Genomic DNA, 24,930 nt, shown 5'->3' with positions numbered 1-24,930 from the left:
TTATCGCACGAATTGCATGAGTCATTGATAATTGAACGTGTTTGAATTATTAGTTTTTTGTCCGCTAAATGGCGACATTCGTGTGTGCGTCGATGTATCGACTATACTTTGGGACTCGGAATATTCGTTTAATAAGGTAAAAGTTTTTCACTGACATCCGAACGGTCGATGAGAGATGTACTCATTAAGTGGCAAATGCCACAAGTGTCTCTCTCGGAAATTATTCATGCAAACGTCGAAAGCAGAAAAGTTTGTCAAGACTTCATAGTAGCAGTCACGCAGCAATGACTTTTCGAAACTTGGTCTCGAGCGCCTTTCAGACTGTAGCTTTTATATTTATTCATGCCGATTCTTCACTGGCCGAAGTTAATTTGTACAAACTTGACTTCTATGACTTTCGTCAATACAGCCATGCGCTTCGAGCGGAACAAGCCTGAGATTGAAAAAGGGAAAAATAGTTTACCTTTTTTACAAAGCTTATTTTCACATTTTTTACCATAGACATTGCATCGAAATTTTCAATAAAAAAATTTCCCGTAAGAATAGTAAATGAGAGAAGAAATTAAGCCAATGGTCGATAATTAGAAAAAAGTAATCTTATCGAATCAGCCGATATAATGAGTTGACGAATGTATTCGACAATTCGGTCGGCCGTTATTAGGTTTCACGTGGGTTATCTTCATCGACGCCCAGTGCAGTTGCTCAATGCATTTATAAGCAGCACAGAGAGATGTAACGCAAATGCAGAGATGCATCGTCGCGACGGCAGCTAGGTTCAGTTTTGCATCACCCGAGCGGAAATGCTTCCTGCTTCCGACGACATCACGCGAGAGCTGGAGCGATGCGGCGCCCACGTCGTCTTGTTCTCTCTCTCTCTCTCTCTCTCTCTCTCTCTCTTTCGCTCCTTCTCCGGGAGTTCTGCCCTCCCGAGCTGCAACAACCATGCGACCCGACTCGAGTATTTATGCTTGGCATAGCAAAGTTTTTACCTTTCCCTTGGAGGTTTCTTGCAACTTTTGTATCAATGCATCTAATAAATAGCTCAAGAGATCAATGTGAAAATTTTGGAGTACATTCTGTAAGTTCCAAGTTGCTTATGTAATTGTATGCACTTTGATGTACTTTTAATGTAATGCTACGGAATTTCCTCTTTGTCTACATTGACGACGAAAATTAGTCTAATTTCAAAGATATAGTTCAGGAAGTTGCTACAGAAAGTGACATACCAGCAGCATTCGCTATAGCATCGACTCGAAGTGCATAGCCATAAGCCAAGTCTCATTACTTTCTAATAGTCAATTGGTACACGTTCACGCTGCAACGTGAACAACGGAGGAAGATCGCATCGAGCGTAGCAAGTGGTTCTCAAGAAACAAATAATTATTTTGAATTCTAATCGATTGTATATTTGTATAAATACACCATCGATAGACATGAATTCATTAAAGCGATGCAAGAGTGCATTTTCAGGGCTTGATCAGTACAAATCCTGACTGCGGCATCACCTTGATGACTTTAAAAATAAGTTTCTTCTTTCGCTCCATTGTCTAAGCGTCATGATGCCCCCATACAAAATTTCATCTAAAAAAATTCGCGGGTAGTTTTATCGCACTTTCTTTAGCCGCTGCAAAGGGTGTAGCGCTTTTCCATTCAACAGTTGCACAGAAAAGACATCGGCTGCAGCACAGAAGTAGATGCACTCCTCCAGCTACTCATGAAATCGAAGCAGTTCGAGGGCTCTCGTAGGTTCGTGTACAGCTCTAAGACTTGCCAGTGCATATAGTCGAGCAGCGGGGGCGAAGCTAGGCCACTGCGCGCGAGTGTCGTCGCGAGCTATTCAAACCGCCGTCGTACTAGTTCAAGTTGACCAGAAAGCTCGAGTAACCTTGCATTGTTGTTGTCGTTGTGGTGGCTCTGTCGCTGCTGCTAGAGCAGTCATCGAGTGTAGTAGGCTCTTGTGTGCTATATTGCGCTGCACGCGTGTGATTCATACTGCACGACTCGCGCGCGCGTTTCGAAAGATGCGATGCATTCTCGAGAAAAACGAGTTTTTGCTAAATTATTATCGACCATTTTGAATCTCTATTTTTTTGCTGTAATCTTTATTTTCGTCCGTCTAACGTAACACCGAGTTTTTATCTGAATTTTTTTACTCGTCTCTCTCGAAGAATGTACGATAGATCACGGTCTGTTGACTCGCTGCAACATTTTTCGTCCGACTATCAAGAATGCCAAAAATTATTCAAAGAAATCGAGGATAGCTTCGGTAAGATACGTAACTGCGAATGACGCGCCAGTCAGCCAATGAGTGGTCAGCAGCTAATATTATAGTTTTAGACTCACGGGTCTCTTTCAAGCGGAACATGCGGTCACGCGCGAATAAACTATATGATATACAAATGTTAATTTTTACATTCGCTCGAATACGATCGTGCGAGCTTCTACGCGCACATGTGTGCAATGCTCGCCTGCATAGTTCATATAGAGGGCTGTGCACGAATGCATTGCGCGACATGTACGCGAGCTCGTATATAATGTAGAGAAAACACGTTATATAGGTAGTGCGCGACTATATCGTATCGCAGGCAGTGGAGTGCGGCAAGCACGATAAGAGCTAACTCGTGCTACATCGAGTACATACGCAGTAGTTCGGAGTAGTCACAGTGCCCATCAGTCAGGCCTACTCACCTACGGATAGTTACGTACTGCACGCGCGTCTGTCTCTCTATATACGTGCGCAGGGGCGCGTTCGAATGAAAAATTAATTTGTCACTCGGAGCAGCAGAGATTTTAATTGAATTGTAAACGTCGAGCGAGCGAGAGCAAATCTGTCCGCTCCGTCGCCTTTTGGCCGCCGTACTGCGAGGCCTCGCGGCGCATCCTGTCCCCCAGCTATGTCTATGCACACGGTTGTGTGTTGCAAAACTTTTTAATTGAAAACATAACTTTGTGCAGAAACTAGATAACGCCACAAATCAAGTGTACGCCCTTCCCTTTAATTTCCCCCCTTTACACTGTGCTTTTCCTCTCTACTACTGCGCCGCTGCGCTACTGCTGCTGCTGACGCACGACCAACCCGATGAAGCTTGCTGCACAAAAAAAAAAAAAAAATTCAAGTCCGATGGCGAACAAAGCGTAATGAGAGAGATCGTTACGATTTCCGCTTATCGCGTGGTACATCTCTGCGAGAGATAGAGAGAGAAATAGGTCAAAAGCTGCTCGTTCGTTCGCTTCCTGCGCGATCGCGCACTCGAGTTTGCCGAAAAATTTAAATACTCCAGCCAACGACTAATTCATTTTCCAATAATGTATATAAGCCTCTCTGTGTGTACCTTAGCGCTCTCATTCTTGCCTTTTTTCGCTAGCTTCTGCTGCTGCTGCTGGGAAATTATAGCAGCGGCAAATAATCGTGAAAACTTGGAACATCCTAAGAGCAGTCATAGCAGATCGTTACGGCGGTTCACATATATATAGACGAGAGCGAAAGCCCAAGCGAAAGAGAAAATGAGAAAAATAAAAAAGAATCTGCTGCTGCTGCTGCTGCCGATTCTAGCCGAGAGAAGATGCTGGCTTGGAAAGCGCGGCGGCCTCGGCGTCGGTGGCTACAGGGAACCGCCTACTCCTTTGATTACTTTGGAGATGAAATGACGAACGCTACTGCACTATTTCACTCGAGCTCATAACTTTGAACTTTTTTTTTCTCCATCTCTCCTATAACTGAATATATATACGGGCCTGTTCTATCTTCGGATTGAAAATTAAAGAATCGCGATGAATCAGTGCAACAGCTGGAAATAAAGTATAGGGATCGAAGCGTATAGCTCTCTCGCACTCTCTCATCTCCAAGATGGAGCGACAAAGTTATTGGAACCTCCCGAGTGAGTAATAAATGTCTCGCTGTGCAACCTGTGTGTATACCCACATTCGTGGAACGAATCTAAGCCCGACGAGTAGTTCTCGTCGATATACGTATACCACTGTACAAATTTGCAATGCGAGGGATGCTTTTTGACTGATTGATTTTGAGAAAGTCGATAAATTAAAGTTTTTCCGCGTGTACATCGTCCTGTTTGAGGCAAAGAAAAAACAAGCGTGCGGTAGTAGGTGTGAGTCGTATGCGAATTTGTATTCACTAGACGATGTACGTCGATCGAAACTCCAATTTGTATCTCGTCGAAAAAAAGAAGAAGAAGAAACAATCTATCCGTTAGAAAAGTGAATAAATTTTGTAGCGCAAGGCGGCAAATTGCTAGATTGCCTTCATCTCCATATAAACACATTCGTGCATCTTATAATACGAATCCAACACGCGTAGATAGAGAGAGAGAGAGAGAGAGAAGCATAAGGCGTCTGAATTTTTTTCTCTCATTTCCCGCATAGCGTCCAAACGTGCAGCAGTAATATAAGTTTTATAGCGAGAAAAAGAAAGAGCTACTACCGCTGATGCTGCTGCTGCTATATGCTGCGTGCTTGATGTAAAGTAAGCGAAGAAGAACACGCTGGATTAAAATGTTTCTCTCATACGGGATACACGACACGTGTTACTTGTGCTGCGTACACGAGGGTCGTCGTCGTCGTCGTCGCGTCGGATGCGGGGCAATAAAGGCAGCTCGTCGAATCGTCGGCTTGCGGGGAGATCCGCGAAAAAGGGCAAAACGAGCCGATGCCGTGTGTACTGCGCCGTAAGCGCGCGAAGAGGAGAGAAAAATGTCGAGAAAAATTGGAGAAGCATAATTCGCTCACTGGATGCATTATTACATTTTCTCCCCGCTCAGCCTCCCCGACATCAGAAAGCATCGGTGCAATAGCATCAGCAGCAGCAGCAAACTCGTTGTATGTAATTATACGTCTTGGAGGAGATAGATAGAGACAGAGAGCAAAAGAGCGCGTACGTACATGCCATTCGACTGTAATAATAAGAACGTGATTCTCTCCAAAGAGAATCGCTCGCAAACTATATTATAGTCGTCGGTATATGAGCGAGACTGCCTCGCACACACACACGCACGCACGCACGCACACAACTCGAGCGAGCGAGAGATGCGTGCAGTATATGCACGAGGGAAAGGAAAACCAGTTGTACATGCGGCAAATGGAATATCGGAAATATCGTGACGTCGTATTCAAACGCGCGCGGCACGAGTTTTTTACGCGTAGCGCACGGTAGCTCATATAGACGCGGCTCTAATAAAAGCTCCCGTACGGATGTGGTACATAAAGGACTCGCGGCTCGTTTCTAAATTAAGATGCATCGTCGACGGCGGCGGTGGCGGTACGGTACAGATGCACCCGAGCGCTGCGCAGCTTCCCGTGCGAGTTTGGTCGCCGCAGCGCAGCAGCAGCAGCAGCTTCTTCTCGCTCCAAGGCAAATGAGACATGCGTTAAGAATGCATATATACGCTTGCGTATGTACAGGTGTACAGCGCCGCCGCCGCCGCGTTTGCGTACATTAGCACGAGCTCATACACACAGAGAAGACATTATGCATAACGCCAATGACACGGCCGGCCGACGCGCACGCGACTGTCAACGACCTTTGCAGCTACTACAGCAGGTACTATTCGCAGAGTAGATCTCTCTCTCTCTCTATTTCTCGTCCACAAAGGTAGGACACGACAAACTCGAAAGCATACCCCACGGAAAACAGTTAAGTTTCAGTATACTGGCCTGACGACATTGCCCTCGTATTAGAGGCACGAAGCCTCTGCGTGTCCTGCGTGCTACCTGCTACACCACCGCCGCGACTGCCTATACGCGCAACTCGTAAATAAAATATCCTCTCGCATCCAGAGCACGATGCACTCTATGCCTATATACTACGGCCAGTCCTATATAGACTATAGATCGTATACGCATGTGGCTGACACATGTTGCGGCGCGAGCGCGTCTTTTTCTGTCCCGTCGCGCCTCTCTTCCTTCACTCGAAAGCGATCGCCTGCGTTATTTTTTTTTTTTTGCTTTCTTTCCTTTATATATCCTCGCAGTCGCTGCTCTCGGCCACGCTCGCTATTAATTCTTCTTTGCCACACGAACTGCGTGCAGCAACAGCAGCTCAGCTATTGTCCTCCTCGCTTCTTCCTTTTTTTTCCTCCATTCCGACGCTTTGAAATTCATGCTTTAGCTCGGCTGCTATTCGTCAAGATAAGCCCATAAAGCAGCTTCTCAGCTTGTGCGCCTTATAAACTGACGAGACTCCTCGTTGTGAATCGCTGCTAATGCTCTCTCCCTTCCTCTTTTCCCGCATCCACGACGCTTTTTCAAACTCATAAACATTTTTTTTGCCCTCGAGCTCGTGTAGCATATAGTAATATTCCGAGAATTGTGTTCTCCTCCTTTCCATGGCGACTGCGTCGCAGCTTACTTGTTTAATCGTTTAATTATTTATCGATTGAGTATAAAACGAGCATAAAAAAGTTGCTCCTCATTCGATTCATCAATCCTTGATTTCTTAGAGCTCTAGAAAAAGCTCCCCGAACGAGTAAACTCTCGAAAGCTCCGTCAATCAATAACGGTCGATAACTCTCGCGACGTACATGAATATCAAAAATAATCCTTAGGCGATCGTGTCGTCATTTATTTCGCTATTTTTACAGAAAGGACATGTTAAATTCGAGTTTTACAATATCTTATACACGAGTGTGTGTGCACAACGCATACATGGCATCACATATACATTCGCAATTGTTGCATTACCACACAATACCCGGCCGCCCCATCGATCTTGTTTACAATCGACTCGTGAAACAATTCTACATCGCTGCCATGGTGAATACATTTTTATTATTCAACGCCGGTTATATAGAGTAAATGGGATTCTTAAAGGGACGCGTATATTTAATTTATAAGTCACATTTGCAAGTCAATAATATTGGAAATTATTCTCGACTCTCGATAAAACACCATATACTGATTCATATTTTTCACTCCTTTTTTGTTCTGCAAAGATATACATAAATAATATATCGTTTCAAAGCAGTTATTGCATAATTTGACATTTGACGTTGAATAGAAATATTTAGCCGTAAACATCGTTCATTACGATAAACACAAACGGTTTATATAGCGCTACGACGAGAGACTCGCGTGACCATGACTCATTCGAACGAACTCGTTGTTTTGAGCCAAATTTTTTTGTTTTTCACGAAAAATTCAGCGAGCGCGTTGTTGTTGGCTGTTTGCGCAATTAGCTAAAACAGCCGAAAGATCCATTACCCGCGTGGGTAAACTTGCGCACACAGTCGGCGCTAATATTTCATTGCTATCGACGCACGAGCCGGGCGTGCATATTATGCACATCGATCACTGGCGGACGCAGGGTCGTCGCTTATTATAGACAGCCAGCACGCACATACACACACCAACACACACGTTGCATTGACATATTCGTGGAATATCGAATGTAATTTCCTCGCCGTCGATTTGCCGCGTCCGCTCGCGAAAGAGCCAATGTACCGAGATCAAATTAAATTCGCGACTGGCTGCTATAAGTGCGGAATCGTGGAGTCGACGCACAAGTGCGCAGCAGCACGCAAAGAGCCTACGTACTACGTGTGCACTCCACCGAAATAGCATGTACATGCAAGACATGTTATTCCAAAGAAGTCGCGAGGAAGCCTCGCGATGCGCATTTAAATAAACGCGAGCAACTTTTCGTACGGATATCGCTGCTAGTACGTCCGAGTGTCTTTCGAGAAAATGTCGCCAACGAGAGAATAAGCATTTTTCAAACTCGATGTAAGGGCGGCATATGTTCGACCTACATTTGAATTTACATATCCGACACGCGTAGGCGTGGCGTACGGATTACAACAACAAAAAGTCGCCATTTTCTAAGCAAATAATCCAATTAGCTTGAGTGTATATTGCAAATTAATTTGTCTTTGAAACGTAAAGTGCGACTAACTAACTGAGCAACTAATGAACAGCGAGTGGAATTGTGCTTGTATAGCGAGGAGAGCGACTTGATTACAAAATGCTCGCGATGAGTTATAAAAATTCTCCAGCTCGACGATCGATGAACTAAGCTCTTTCAAGCAAAAAACGGCCATCCTTGTGGCGATTAGTTATTTGTCGGTGCGATGAGCAGCACTTGGCAAGCTTCATCATCCTCATCATCATCATCATCATCATCATCGTTGTCGTCGTCGTCGTTACCAGAAATAAAAGAGCATTAAAGCAATACATGGAAGGAAAAAAAGCCTCCGCGTACGGGAGGATAATGAGACACGCCGCCGTCAGAAGGGCATATAATGCAGCGGCACACGCGTTGATTGCGTCGACTTGAAAATGAGTCAGTGCTAAGTTATGTGTGTGCGTGCGTGCCACGAGTGCGTTTATTTACAACACCGACGCGCTGCACGAGGCGGCATAAACCACACGATATATACACCTGCTTATATGTATACGCTGGCAGCAAGAACGACGTCGAAGAATTACGTCGAGTAAAGAGATTCTTACGCGTTATGGTACACAGGTGGACGAGCATCAAAGTTTTCGGACGAGGTTGTTGAGCGAGAAATCGTCGCGATCCAATCGCGGCCACCGCATTGTCCCCCGACTAATGGCTCTTGTTTATGCATGCGCGCCTCCAATTAGATTCGGTGCACAATGAAACAGTGGTGGCGAGGCAGCGTAACGTATAAGCGGCTAGCTACCGTAGGCGCGCACCGCACGCATAAGCGCGAGCCGTATATATACACAATAAAGCGACGAGCTCAACGATCCTCATTTTTTTCCTCGCTCATTAGCAGCGCCACGTACGTATATATGTACGAACGGCTTTATAATACACGCCAACGTCGAATCGCGTTTAATTATCCTCGAGCGAGGCGATTATCGCGTCAAAATTAATGTCGTCGCGTAAAAATATTAAATTTTCTACGCCTGAAATAAATCTTCTTTAGCGCGACGACGAAATCCTATTGTGCATAATTGCCAAAGACATTTTGTCCGTATTATATACATCGCGCAGGTCGTGCATTTTTAGAACGAACGTCAAAGAAAAATGCAAGTATACGCCAGATCGATCGAGTAATATAGCCTCGGGAAATGGTCAACTGCAACTACTTAGCTGTATACGACCTATCCAGTTTTTACTTTGAAAGTGTCGCATACGTGTATGCAGAGGTAAAGCCCATAAAAGTGATCTTTTGAGAAATGTTGATCGGTATTTGACTTTCTATATTCCTAAGCTTGTGTAACGTATTACAAGCGGTACACGCGCGGCTTACGTTATAGGCTGAAAACGAAAAAATGTCCTCGCGTATATAAAGAGATTAATCGCGAACGCGTCGTTGCGGCGCTGGGTCAATGCGCGAGTATGCAGTACAGCAGTAGCAACGAGACCGCAAATGGCCACAATGAGATTCGAGTCCATTGCGCGCATATTATTAATCACGCTATGTATCATAATATATAATATAAAGCGAAACGAGAGGCGGCTAGTCAGAGGATACGCGCCATAACGGGGCCGATGCTGCACCGAATCTAGCTGATTAAATTATGCGACAATTATAATACGCGCATCGCACAACTGCGCGACATATATATACGTATATACACACAATCCCACGCGAATTGACATAATATGTTAATTCGGAGCCGCTCGCGCGCTCGAGCTGCTGCTGCGCTTTCTTGTATTCTTCGCTACTGCACTGCCACTGCAGCTGCGATATCACTCCCGCACGTCACACGATATCATAATGACTTTACGCGCATGCTATATACGAGACCCTATATATATACACATGCTCTCGTATGCTTTTAATCATGCCACATTATATGCCTAAATGGCATACAGACACACACAGACGTAGACAGACGGAGCCGCCTCGAGCGCATTTATCGTTTAGCGAGCATCGCCCTAATGAATTTATGCACTATGCATGTATATATGTATAGCGCACGACTGTTTACATACTTTTGATGTGTGCGACACGAGCAGCAGCAGCAGCGCGGGTTTGATCAAGCATCTGTACTCCGTCGTGCGCGGCACTTAACGCCGAGCAGCGCGCGAATAAATTGCTCGCTGCCATAGACGCCGCTACGCGCGTTTCTGCAACGCACACACACAAGTGCCGAGGATATCGCGCGCGCAAACAATATAATATAAAATATATCACTCGGCCAGGCCGTAATGCGACTGCCGAGCAGCCCTTTAGAGCCGTAAATGTATGTGCTTGCAAAAGTCGCCGACGTTACATGTATATACGTATAACAGCGAGCTTGCGACGTGCACGCGAGGGATGCGAGGAATGCGAAATGTCAATTTGTCAGCGCGGATAACGTCGAGATTGCGAGCTGGCACGCCATCCTGCATATAGATTTTTATACGCTAGCGAGTTGACACTCGAGAGAGCTACTGCTATACTCGCTTACTGCCATGTCTGCGCCGCGCGTCAACAAGTGAAAATGCCTAAATAATGCCGACGACGAATTCGACGAACTTGTGGCCTGCGATGCAACTCGCTATACCTGCCCGCTCGTTTGTTAATCCGCTAATTCAATTTTTTTTCTTTCTCGTCGACTCGAATAATCGGTGCGGTTTTTATGTAACGGCTCGCTCGACGCGATAATGCGCCAAAAGCTATTGCGTATTAGGATCGGCGCAGCGTGGTTTTCAAGAAAATATACGTCGCATACATTAGAACATTGCTCTCATTAATTTTCTTATCCTCGTTCTAGCTTCGGGATTTTTATGCTACTCCGCTGTAGATGATAAAGCCCATGTTGTTCGACGAGTTATTTACGACAAATCTGTTTCGAGTTTATTTTACAAGCTATAAAACTCGAAGCCACGTCCCGCAAATTATATTATTCGAGTTTAAAAATCGATTTATGGGCGTGTTTAAAATAACCTTATACAGTCTCTTACACACGACGCGTTTAATTTCGTTAAATTATACGCGCCCTATTACACGAGTGGGTGTAATTATGTGCCAAATCATCGCACTTATATCTTTCACGTTTGACCGATTTAAGTAATCCCAATTGATATACACGGTGTATATATTCGCATACCGGAGCTTAAACGCGAGCACAGCAGAGGAGTTTCAGCCTTGTCTCGGCGACGAGACGACGCGATTGAATTGCCCCTAATGCCCAACGATAATTTTATATTTTGTCACTGAATCGCGGTAATTTGTCGCGAGTGCAGTAGGATCGTACATTAGACAATTTTACTTGCAGCAAGAGCTATAGCAGTAGGTAGGTTTATACTTTAGACGACGAAAGGATGACGACGACGACGACGATGACGATGATGAAAAAAAGAGAAAATGATGCGCTACCGCATGAATCGCACGCGCAGGGAGTTTCTTCAAAAATAGAGAGAATACGCGGATTACAGCATCGTCAGTCGATGGCCACGTTTGCTAAAAAAAAACTACAAAAGGAGGTCATTGAAAGAAGAGAAGATGTGCATGAGCAACGAGATTTTACAATATTGAAACAAGGATCCGTAAGAGTACGTATGTATTTTCGTAGAAAATTAATGAAGCCCCCTTTCTTGCCTGTCGAGCTATTGACATACGGACACGTGGAAAATAGTTAATGCATTTAAAGAAACTCGAGGAGGAACTTTCTTGACTAGCTGGTTGGCGGAATAAATTCGATTTCGCCGCAGTGCCCCGGAAAGAGAGATGGAGAGGGGCGGGAGGGGACGAACAAGTAAAGAAGCGTCGTGGCGGCTAGAGACAAAGCTAACTAATTAAACATCAACGCCAAGAACAGACGCGCCACCACAGTGGTGGCGATAAGGCGATGATGCTGCACACCGAGTCGACTATCCTCTGCAAAGTGTGCATTTTTCAGCCAGAGAAAGTCGCGCGCACACACAAAGCGAAAGGGGACGACGACGCTTCGATGAGCCAAGTGAAAGCATTTCAGCGACTGCTGGACGTGTGTGGCTGAATTGAAAGTCACTTTGACAACGCATTATATGGCTTTGCTCTGCCCGATGCTGCTGCTACTGTTAATTTGAAAACGTTGCAGGGATGCTGCTGCAAACTCACGGTAATACCGAATTCATAGTCGAGCCGATGTAATCTCAGAAAGATATTATTATTTGTGCAGGTATTACACGCGAGATATGGGTTATCCAGCGGAAAACTGGATAATGTTCATCGATTCTTTTACGACGAAAGTGCACCTGCCAGTCATGGAAATTGCATTTGCCTCGCCATCAAAGAGTCATTTAGTTTGGATTGAAATTAATAAAAACGGATAAAATACGTGGTAGGTCGCTATATATATATCGAGTCATTGTTTGCTCGTTGAGGCTTTGAGTGCTTTACGTAGGCCTCAAGTATTACATGAACTTTGGTCTAGTACTTCAGGATAGTCAAAGTGACTCGAACGATATACACGATCGAGAGTTGGACGAAATCGCGTTGACGAGGACCGCCATCGGATCGCGGCTAACGAGTCTTTCGAAACGAGTCGAGAACAGACGAGGATTCTCTCTCTAACACGACTCACTCGGCTTTATAATCGATGGACTAATGCCGTACAATAAAAGTCGATTTGCCAAAGTCGAGAAATCGGGTATTTGGCACGAGGCGGGGGAGTCGAGCTTTGCCAGGAATGGTATACATGTGTGTGTGTGTACGTGTATAAATCGATCGCGACCAAACTAGCTTCGCGAGTAAACCAACCGCGTGGTTTCTGCTAGCTCGGGCCAATTAGATGGTGGATCCGCACGCACACGACGACGACGACGACGACGACGAGCTTAGCTGGAAAAATCGACGTTAATAGAGAAATTGCGTCGAAGCGGCAACTTTCATCGGGCGAACAATGGCCGTAGTACACCGCCACTGTCGAACATAATGAAAATGAAATTAGAGCCGCAGACGTGAAAACGTCGCAGCCACTGTGCGAGACGTCGATCGAGAATAAAGGGCTCTGCCGTGGCTTATAACAAAGCCTATATATTGGCTATAATACAGCACGCAGCAGCGAGTTCGACGACGCATTATTATGGCGGCTAATGCAGGCCGCTTTCGCTCGTATTGGCCTGCCTGACGCTCGTCAACGAGAGAGAAAAAGAGAAAGAGACAGCGTAATTCATCCGAAGCGATGAAATAAAAAGACAAATGGAATAATCGAAAATTATCGGGTCATCATTCGGGTCCAAGTGGAACGTAAAGCAAGATAAACAATCGCGTCGCTCCATTTTTCTCTCTCTCCATTTCCCTCTCTCAATTGTACCTATGCGCGGTAAAATGTTGCCAAGCAGTAGCTGCTGCAGCGACGCAGTAGGCCAGCAGTATTTGCTACTGCTGCTGCAGCTACTGTACGTATGTACATGTGCGCGGCGTCTGTTGGCTCTGTCAGTTCTATCGGATTCGCTCGATAAGCAGTGACGAGCGAGATGCTACTAGCGGAGGAGTGACGTCGATGTGGAAAACAAAAGCAGCGATGCTCGGTCGCTTGGCTCGGCTCGCTGCAACCGAAACGTATGCGTATATACAGGCCACATAGTACAAAGAGAGCCTCGGCTGCACACGATGCGGCACGCACACACGTACATGATCAGGCCGTGCCGAGCCTCCCACTCGCCCGTGTGTGTGAGTGTGTTTATTATACCGATATATCAGCGCGCGCCTAGTATCCATAGAGACGCAAGCTCGCTCGCGCCAACGCCAGACAGTAAGTTTGCTTTCGTGTTTGCTCGCTCGCGCGACTTTGTGCGCGCGCCTGCACACCCGTTAATGAGCCGGAGCATCTACAGGGACGTTTATTAACCCCCTCGCTCGAGCCATATACATCATTCAAACGGCTCGAGCCAACTTCTGTCCGCCCCCCTTCCCCCGCTTCCTTCCTTTGAGCCTCCTGCATCTTAATGAAATACATGCACACGCGACGCGATGCGTTGTTGCAGTAAATGGATGATAATCCAGCCCCGAACGATGCCCCAAAATTACCCAAGCGGATACCTTAATTTCCATAAAATAACTGATCAAGCGGCATTGCATTTTACCATCTGTATCTGAAAAGATATTATGTTTCTCCAAAAGAATTGAATCATTTTTTTTAATGACAACTAAAAATATAAGTTCGAAATTCAGTTCTTTCATCTGGTTTTTCGATAAATGTACGTATTTTTTGAAAGTCAGCGAAAAAAATTGAAATTCAGCCTTCATCCGCGCGAAAGGTATAAAACTTTGCGCGCAGCGAACATGTTTCCATAAAAAAGGAAAAAATTACGCACAAAACACGTACGCGTTACGATGCAGAAGTTGCTTAGAGTGCATTAAGTATTATAAGGATGTATACGTATATGCGAATGCGCACACGAGCGCGAAAGTGTTGCGAGGGTCGTGTGATTAAAATCCACAGCCTCGGGAGCTTTGAAGTGATGCGAGCGAGCGAGCAGCAGCGAGTCTTTTTAGTATTATCTACTGCGCGCGCTTCAACTACTACGGCGAGCTCTATAGCTAGCTCGGGCGACCTAGCTTGACCTGAAAAAAATCTTTTTCTTTCACCATATTTTTGTACGAGGAACAAAGCCTTCCTTGTTGTCTTGCTTTGATGTGCTACTGTGCACGTACTTCATGCATAGAGCGCGGGCCGCACACGCAAGGCAACACGACAAAGATAACCGGCAAATCTTACTAAGTAGTTGCATTGAATTCTTTTCCTCGACTTGAATATATTCTTGAATGATGAATAAATTTCTTCGTGTCAGGCGTGCCGGATACACGCGCGAGAAGCGATTGAATTTAAATATACAAGTAAAAGTTAATCGCGCGGATAATTGCGCCGAAGAATTTGCAAGTCGAGCTTTTTTGCTCGGAGCTTTTCGACGCGAAAAGAAAACATTTCTCGCACGCTGTCGGTTGACCTTTGCTTTCTTGACGGGAAATAGCGCGAAAGACCCGACGCGTGCAAATAGTCGACCAATTACTCGAATTGGATGTCTCGAAAATCAATGAATTTGCTTACGTTGCTTTTGAATATTAATTCTTGATGGAAAGATCCAAAATCCACTCTAGCTGATCAACCTGCTCCAAAAGCTTGCGCTCAACTAAATTAAGCTCGAGGTGAATTCTTACACGGAATATTTCCTCGCGTACAACAATATAATGGAGTCGGCGTATTCGAAGGCGCTGCACGCGCGCATCGTTCGAGCGAGCTCGCAAAAATGACACATCAAGCCGAATATCGTACGCTGGCTATACGTGCATGTATAAGTCTATATAAGGCACGAGACACTCGCGCGACTATAATAATAAAGGGAGGTAGGAGTTTAACGTTGGCTTTACACAATTCTGTGCTCGCGGCTCTTGAATTCGTAATGCGATTGAATCGGCCGCTTTCAGGGACGCGCTCAATTTGCCCTCTCGGAAGTTTATGCTGCGAACAACGACTAGTAGACGACGACGACGACGACGACTGTGCACTGTGCAGGCGCGTGCAGGGAAAGACGCGCCTAGCTATATATATATACGAGCTACCCACTCAGACAATGTCATTACACGCTTTATTGTGCATTCGGCTGAGCAAACGAGTTATATGTACTCCGTGACACTGACTACAAAATCGTCTCGGTCTCCGGAGTCTTACATATATTGAATTTCGATTTATGTAATATATGTACTCGCGAGTCAATAATATCGTACGCCTGGGCTCATTTGACAATGCTCCAGCCAAGTGGCCCGCTGAGCTTTTCGCTCGAGTCGATACATTTTCCTCTCATTAGCGTAGCTCTGGTATTATAAAGCTTACATTTTTCGTAGTCCCACACAGTCGAGACTGTGCTTGCGGCTTGAGTCTACCTAATCGCATTGGCATTTTGCATTACGTCGCTGTACGACCTGCATACGAGTGTAGTTGCAGCATACAACGCAGCAAACAATTTTTCTTGATAAAAATACATATTTTTGCAAAATTTTCAGAAATTTTTACAAGGCGATATGCACACTTATTAAAAGAAAATTCAATCGATTGACCTTTTGAGCGATTCGAGTTTTTCTCGACTTTTCAATCATACGAAGTTAGAAAAAACGCAAGCTTGAAGGTGAAATGTAAAATAACGAACGCACGTATGTGTCAACATTTTGACATATATTTCTACAGAACGAGTGTCAAGAGCGATTGAAAAGTCGTACGTGCGACGATACTTGATTTATTTATAAAACCTCTTGCATAAAACATAACGAATTGTTTCGAGCCCTTAAGAAATCGCACATTCAAGTCATAAAATCACTGGTACTTTTTCAAAAAGTTAATGTATTTCAATGGTGATGTTACGCGATATTGAATACATGCAAAAGAGACTGCTTTAGAGAAAATCATCTTTGTTAGAAAATTTAAATTTATCCTCGTCAACAGCAATCACTGACATACTTACGCAGGAAAATAGTTACAAAAAGTCGTAAGTTTGTACATTCGAGTAACAGCTATCATGCCAAACACGAAAAGTATCATTGAAACTCTTTCAGATAAATTTTTTTTGTCGACAGCCCCTCATGATCGAGTTATCGTACCTGCATATTGTATTTCATTGTAATAACAGCATCAGCCGATACTTATAATGAGTGCAACGAGCCAAACATTACACTTTGAATAAACAATCAGCTCTAGTAACCTTTAATGTCACAAACGAGACACGAAGAGAGATAAAGAGCAGTGATTTACAAAAAAACAATTATTATGTTAAATAGCGTCAGCACAAAGATAGCATTATCTACAACATAGTACAAATAAATAAATAAATATTTTTTACACTCTTATCTTCTTTGCTTATACTTGAAATGTGAGAATTTTCACTTGTTATCAATGTTTGCTAGTTGTAAAGCGTTCAATTATCCTCGTGATTTATGGGAAGTACTTAAAGTTTACTGTACTCGATACTAATGCCTACACGTTTATACATTAATTACGTTTAGTGAATGAAAATCGAATTTTAATTTCATAAAAACTAACTTGATGGAAAGCAAAGTAAATAAAAAACTTTGTGATGAAAGAAAAATATAAGCAAGCGAGGCAGGCGCGAGAAATAAAAAAAAACCTCGTCTCCGTGGAGTAAAAAGTCGAATTTCGTGTATTGCAAAGGACAAGCCAGACTCTTGTACTTGTGTACACTTCAATTTTCTTCGCAGCTCTGCACGTTCCTCTTTTTCTCTCTTATTCTTTTTCTCTCATCTTTATCATCGGTCATGGTAACGGGAGGATATTGAACTCTCTCGTGTGCAAGTATAAGTGAACGCGTTCCCGAGGTCCAAACATTTTTCGGGCGAGATATTTGCAGCGCGTTGAAGGCATGGCAGGGTCTCGTCGTCGTTGTCGTCTCATCTTTTTTGCCCTCGCGCGCGCGTTTGAATTGAGAATGAGGGGGCCAACATACGTCAAGTTTTTAGCACGTTTTCAGAATGGAATTCATTTACAATGAAGCCAAGGAGTGCGAGGCTTTTTGACAGGCATTCAGCGATAAAGGTGCGAGTCCCAAAGTAAACAACTAAGGAACAATTTTCAGTCGTTGTTTGCTCCCACGTATAATTCAGTTTATTTCCATCTTTTAAAAAGATTCAATTTTTAGACCAGGCAAATTTAGATTTTCTTGTCGCGCGTGGCTCATTGTATTGCAAGTCGCGCGTTCGCAGCTATTCGATCTCGAATATCGAGGCGTATACGCTTTTTTTAAATATGTATGTACGTTCGAGAACGAGTATTTACAGACATTTTCAAACCCTTTTGCGCTAATAAGTAAAAATGTTTAAAAAGGAAAATTCCACACAATTCCTTACAGGTCAATTTCGAAATAATGCTTGACCCAGTTTTTTTTTCCTCGCCTGGTGTACAAGGCATCTATTCACGCTTACGTTTATTCGTATTTGCGTTTATTCGCGCTTACGTATATACGTAATAATAACAATAATAATATATATGCACACGAGCATTTGAAATAAACGTATGTCTGAGAATGTATTGTGCGAGGGAGTGTATATAACAACGATACAGGGTTTGGGTCGCGTTCATTATTATTAGCTGCATGAATAGTGACACGGTGTTATGTATATACTTGCGCGCGAGCAACGAAAAGATTTTTTATTCTCTCTCTCTGGGTTGTATTTGGTAGAGAAATTTTTCTCTCACAAACGTTAAATCGTGGACAGAGGGTTGCAAACAAACGCGCGCAGCAAGCGCAAGCTTGGTACACAACGCAAACGTGAGAATTGTTTTTCAGCCTTAATTCTACAGGCTTTATGGCGCACGCTTCATTTCCCAAAGCTAAAGTATATAAGGGTTACTATGCGCGCTGCGGAAAAAGGAAAAAAGGCCTTTGAAGTTATTTTCGTCGTTAAAAAAACGCGAAAAGAGCTTTAAAAGCGAGACGCGCACAAGGAGAGAGGGCTCTGTCATAATTTAGTCTGGTATTTTATGCAATTTTCTGAAGCGTATTCAAAACAATGACGATACGAGGCGAATCAATTACGTTATGCTCGTTATGCATACACAGTAAAAGTTTTAAATACCACTCGATAATCTCGCAGGCGCATAATGAAACGGCCAATAAAGTTGAGAAATATAGACCCCCTCGCGCGCTCCTTCAAGGATCGAGTTTGTTGAATCGGAGAGTTGACGGCGGTACATTACTCGAATGTATATAGTATGTAGTTTTTACATGGGAAAGGTCGAGTGCTTTTTGCGGAGCTCGAGCTGATGCGAGTAAATTTTTGATGGGGCCTTTTAGTAGATGATGCATTGTGTAGCGTTGTAATAAAAGATTGACGACCTCATTTAGAAAGTTGCTTTTAATCGAGCAGAAAAAAAGAAAGCACCCACATAGAGGTACAGGTAAATATTTTGGATTATAACATTTGAATCATGGCTGTGTATTCGTTCATTATATTGGCCGGGCGGCATGTATGTGTACATGCATTAATTGAAGGTGAATAAATTGTTGGAATTTTCAGGCGTATCTTCTCACTCTCTCTCTCTCTGCAAGCGAACGAATAGAGGTTTTTTTATGGGGCGCCGAGGCATCCCAAGAAAACATCGTTTGTCGAGAGAAAGAGAGAGAGAGAGAGAGCCAAGTTATTCCGGTCAAGTGCATGCATGGGCGTTAAAATAAGCGGCGTGCAAAGACGACACATCTCTCTCGAGGCGTCATTCCGAGAAACAAGCTCAATTTCTCAGCACTAGCCGCGGTTATACGGCTGCTATAATACAGCGAGCTAATATTAATGTAGCAGCGCTCGGAGAGCTCGCGGATATGGGAGGGAATTCGGGCCCCTGGGAGCATGACTGGTCAAGCCTTTTTTCGGAGTCGCTGGACGATTTCGCGCGGCCAGAAAATTGCGGATTCGATCGTTCGTACGCGATACGCGCGCGTTGCCTCATGCTCGTTCGCAGCGAGGAAGTGTGTGTGCAAAAGTATATACCGAAAAAAGCGAATAACAAGCTGCTGCTGCTGCTGCTGCGCTCGAGTATCCGCAGACGCAGACTTTGGCAGCAAGCAGCGTATCGTGTATAAAGAGTCATCGTGCCGATTCAGGATGTAAGTATACACACGACGACGACGACGACTGGCCCGAGTCCATGTGTAAGTGAGTGAGTGAGTGAGTGAGTGTATGTATGTATACGCACGCATTCCGTTGACTGCTAACTCTCGCTCGTTGTCTGTCTCGCGCGTTCATGCTTATATATGCTACTACTATATGGTTTGTAGCGGCGGTGGTGGCGGCGGCGGCACTCGGCAGCGAATATATACACGAGCATGCCATGCGAGAGCAGCGACGAAGAAAGAGGGAAAGAGATACCTACGCGAGTCGAGCTTGTACATCTATAATATAGACAGCGAGAGAGAAAGAGAGAACCCGTCCGTCTGCTTTTTCGGCTCTGCGAATACATCAAGCATACGCGCACATGTAATAGAGCGACACATGACTAAATAACAACTCTGGACCGTCGAATCGAGGATAGACAAATAAAACGTCGCATGTAGTTTTTCATATACGGTGTGCGGAAAGAATTAGAGCTCGACGACTTGGTCAATAAGTACTGTACCGATTCACTGATCACGCGAGCAATTAACGCGAAACCCGCTCGAAGCTCTGCAAGATCTCGAGAACAGCGATGCTGTCGATACTTGGTAAGCGTCAACTGACAGCCAGCTGTCAAAATCTTTTTTTTCTCTCTCCCTCGAGACTCTCGAGAGATGAAACTATACAAAGCTACGGAAGGAGCCGGGCTTATAACGGGGGATGCACGCGTAAAGCATAATCAGCTGACGAGCAGCACTACTGTGCGTCGTCGTTTTCGCTATATACTTTGAAAGTTGTGCGCTGCGGTTGTGTGCGTGTATACACAGTCGGTGCACTACTCACCTCGAAGGTCAGAGAGCCAAGATGATGCGGGTGGGCGGCGGGGGCGAGCTTGGCCCGGAGCCTGAGCAGCTCGCTACAAATTCGGCAAACTCGTCGGTCGTTTCTGACTGCTGCTGCTGCTGCGTCGACTGCTGCTGTTGGAGCATCACACGCGTAACACGGCGCTCTGCACTTTGCAGCATTACCGAATGCAGCACACGTGCACCATTTCAAAATTGCACGACCTAGACTCGTTGCGGAGCAGCTCGATGTTATCGTTGTCGTGATATGTCGCGAGGGAGCAATAGACGCTGCAGTTGACGGCCGAGCAGCAGACGAGTGTCGCAGCTGCAAGACGAAACGAGGAAGCTGGCGTGGAGGGCAATCGTCCCAGTTGGCGGTGGCTCGCTCCAGGGCCCAGGGGCCGTTGGCGCTTCTGCGAGGGAGTCCGGGGGCTCCGACAGATGACAGATAGCTATCCGCGTAGGCTTACGCACACGCTTGAAATCGATATAGGACAGCTCCTCGGCTCGTATATCAGCACGAGTTCATCGGCTGGAGCAGCTAGTTGCTCGAGAGCTCGACGACGGGGTCTTTTTCAGGCTCAGGCGCGCGCATACACTGCACGACGAGCGAGATCGGGACGCGCACAGATTCACGCACTCGCGCACTCGTATTATCACGCACGATAGTGTGCTGCTGGGCGACAGCTGCCAGAGCACCGCGTGTGCACACGAACTGGCTTGTAGGGCAACTACACTGAGATGCTGCACACGCAGCTACTATGCACCGCTGTGCAGAACGTCAACGGAAGGGAGGAGAGTCGAGGCTGCAGCGAATGCAGCAGCGCGAGCGTCGACTCGGTCAACGGTTGCGGCGTTACTGCCGCTCGATCCGTCCGAGCACGTACATCTGACACTGACTCGCTCCGTGCTGCGTGCACACAGCACAGCCGCGCGAGTAGTGCCACTCGTGCGCCTCACACACGCGCACACCTACACATGTGCTGGCAGCATATCGCGTTGGTAGTAGTAGTCGTGCTGTTGGGGCAGAGCTCGATCTAGCAGACCAGAGTAGGCAGCGCGAGCGACCGGGGCCGCCGGTGCCTGCCTTTAAGGTAGTCGTGGTAGTAGAGTGCGCGCGCGAGGCTATGTAATTCCACGCTGCTGCTGCTACTGATCGGAGTCGGAGCTGCCTTGCCAACGAGAGAGGCGCTGCTCGATAGACACACACCGAGTCTTCTTTCTCTCCCCTATATGCGCTGCTGCGGCTGCTGCTGCTGTCCCCGCTCTCTTACTTCTGGTCGTCTCTTTACTCTCGGATGGCTCGCTCTGCGCCCCGCGTGAGATGCGCGCACGCGAAAAACCCCGCAGCTCTTCTTGGAGTTTGGACGCTACCTGTATAGCTATATATAACGAAACGAGCACATGCTCCGCTTTTCCGACTAGCGAACACATGCCATACGCTCGAAATGTGAACACGCGCACAAACTGACAATAACACCGTCGACATATTTCGAATGCCATTGACACGTGCTTCGAAGGCCCAGCGATTCGAGAAAAACGTCAAGCGAGCCTCTGCTGCTTCGTATGAACTCGAGACGGATCTATACACTGCGTAACCGACTACTCTGATATGGCTTCGAACGTTCGAATCACATTTCGAAGTACATCACATCACATTTCTAATGCACGTTAACAGTAGAAGCTAAAATTTTGTAATTTTTCCAGCTTTTTCCAGATAATTATCAAAGTACGAATCGACGCATGATGTACGCAAGTGACTGTCGCAGCAAGTAAATGATTAAGCTTAAGGATCAATTGGTAGATGTACTTACCGAGTCGATCGAAGCTCGGCCCGAAAACAGTTGACAGATCGAGAGGACGAAAATATTATTGTTGGTCGAACAAGAGCAGCGACACCTCAGCTGACACGGATCGGTTCAAAATATCGATATACACAAAGAGCCACGAAACTTGCCAAGATCGTCGACACTACGCATAAGTCGCGAGTCGCTCGACTACTCGTACTGTCTCTCGAGTCATTCGCGCGCGAGTTACTTACGTGCCGTATAATACACAAGCCTGTATCGAGTACACATTAAATGGCACGTGATCGCGTCCCGAGATAACGACTGACCCGATACGTTTTTCCGAGCCCGATTCTCCCGTCGTCGTTTTTTTTTATCGTCGAACTACGAAATTCGAGGATTTGCCAGCAGAAACGAGCCGTATAAGAATAACTTTGGCGAAATCTTTATGTACAACCTTATGTATACACGTCGTTGACAACCTTATACTTCGATAACTCGACATAATGCGAAGACAGTGATTAAGTCGATTGGTCGCGCTGATAATGTTTGTACAGTTTTTCAGCATGTTATCGATGTTACTTCACCATTTGTTTGCTCGTGTACCAGCAACGACTGCACGCGCGCATTTACATAAACTTCCAAAATTGCCAACGCGATTTGCGCCATTCGTATGCATTATTTTTTTATGTAATATACACCGGGATGTACGACGTTAAAAGTTGAAACAAAGAATAAATGAACAATGCGACGCTAAAAATAGACCGTTTTGAGTAGCCTTAGTCGCAGCAGCGAGAAGAAAGGGGGGCGGCGACTTTTCTCAGCGAGGAGAAAAGTGTGAGGGCCTCTTTCGGAAGCACTCCAGAGCCTCGGTTCAGTGTCATCTTAATGAGCTTTTTCACCTGACGGAAAGAGGGAAGGAGAAGGGGTGAGGCGGAAATATATATACGCGGTGCAGCACTGGGGGCGCTTCGCCACTGAATCTGTGCAGCTTGCAATGTACACAAACGCGTCTATAGCGTAAACGTGTTGCGGTCTACGAATAAAGCCTCGTTGTTTTCACAGATCGGATCGTGTTACTCAGTCAAAACAAAACGATCGATCGAGTCGAGAGAAGAAGAAAACGTCTAACGTGTCACTGGATAATGGCCTGTCAATGATCGATGCACGCCCGGAGGCTTTCAAAGTAATCAACGTTCATGTTGTTGTTGTTGTTTTCGTTGTTCGGTGTTTATATAGAGTATGCTCGGTATTAAGCGGTGCGCGTGTGCGGGAAAGATGTTGGTAGCGCGAAAGAATAATGGATGGTTGCGCGAATCCTTACGCGCGCGCGCGAGGCAACTTTCACCCGATCGTCGTCGTGATCGTTTGGATTTCCAAAGCTTCTTTGTGAAATTTCGTCACATTCGTCATCGAAATCGTTGTAGTAGTATTTATATACATACATAGTAAGTCGAGGCAGCGCAGCGCGCAAACGTCGCATAATTACAAGTTAATAGGCGCGAGAGAGTAAGAGCGAGCGTACACATAATAATATAGCGAGCGATGAACTCGAGGATAAGAATTGGCGCTATCCACGCGCGGAGAGACGTGCTCGATGAGCACTTTTTGCTACGCACGCGGATTTTTTCTCCATACGTAACGGAAGAGACCGGTAGTCGCCGTCGATAGAGAGAAAGAAGCAAACAAAAACCAAATCTAAAAATTTCAAGTACGCTGTTAGAACTTCATAATCGAGATCGAGGCAAACGATTAACGCAATGCCGTAAGGCCTTCCGCGATCGCGTCACATTGGCTGCGATTTCATCGGATTTAACTCGCATCTATAGCAGGTCTTGGATGTCGAAATCAAATGGAAAGACAAAAATAAACAAACAAATAAATATATCGATGGCTTTGATAATTCAATACATATACACATTGTCTTTATGATGTTTTATACAGGTATACTTGTTCACTTCTGGATAAGATAAGCGAGAAGTCTATGAGAAGCTTCTTATAGACTGCTATGCTCGTTCATCGACATTTATCACAACGTATAAAGTATCGAATTATCTCGTCATTGTGTTCTTCTGGCGCTCGTGGCTACGTCAATATTTCTCAACGATATAATCCTAGCTGAGATATCTTTTACTTTCATCGCGACGCGTAAATATTTAGATATCGTATACGACCGTATACAATAAACGAGGAGTTTAAAAGCACCGACGACGGCTCGTTTTCTTTCATTCAGAATTATTTGCAAACACAAGCTCCCCCCGCACATGGCATACGCGCAATAAAATATCGCGAGCTTCCGACTCCTATACTCGTTTTCTTGAGTGACGTATACGCTCGTGGCCTTACGAGCTGAGTTTGGCTAGATCGGGTTGCGTTGATTCAAACCTTAAAAGCCTGTTAAACGTTCGAGCGAGTTGTGACATTTACGTATTATACTCATTTACTCTTTTCGGGGACATAAAAAGGCAGCCAGTTTTGAAACGAAAAGTCGTAACGACGCGCGTTATCAATAAAGGTCGGTAAGGAAGAAAACGAAGCCTCGTGGAGATAATATTCGATAATAACGTCGAGTGTAGATGCAGAGAAATCGGTTTCTCTTAAATTATCGATTATTAGTTTAACTTGGTAAAATGCTCAACAGCGATAAACTCCAAAATGATCGAGTCGCGGGAACACGAGGAGTTTGTCGTACGCGCGCCAACTTCGCCGAGCCGCTGTCATTCGAGAATCGAGCTCTCTCTCTAGTAAGTACGGAGGCAGGCACGACGGCGCGCAGTTCGCACAGTACACAGCTCTGCCTCTGACTAC

General features: G+C 45.3%; 1 protein-coding gene across 3 annotated transcripts in view; it reads right to left on the bottom strand.

The window, feature by feature from the left end:
- Nucleotides 1–22,377, bottom strand: part of LOC106652445 (beta-1,4-glucuronyltransferase 1) — a 32,907-nt gene extending 10,530 nt beyond the window's left edge. The window contains exon 1 of one of the 3 annotated variants that reach the window (XM_014371399.2): nt 22,150–22,377. The gene's annotated coding sequence lies outside the window, so the exon portion shown is untranslated. Of the gene's footprint in view, nt 1–20,333; nt 21,244–22,149 lie in introns of those variants that run through there. The other 2 variants (XM_014371398.2, XM_014371400.2) reach the window with 2 other exon arrangements.
- Nucleotides 22,378–24,930: the final 2,553 nt, after the last annotated feature.

The sequence above is a fragment of the Trichogramma pretiosum genome, unplaced genomic scaffold, assembly GCF_000599845.2.
Source record: "Trichogramma pretiosum strain Unisexual culture from Peru unplaced genomic scaffold, Tpre_2.0 scaffold32, whole genome shotgun sequence".
Taxonomy (NCBI): domain Eukaryota; kingdom Metazoa; phylum Arthropoda; class Insecta; order Hymenoptera; family Trichogrammatidae; genus Trichogramma; species Trichogramma pretiosum.
This window is presented reverse-complemented; position numbering and strand designations above follow the sequence as displayed.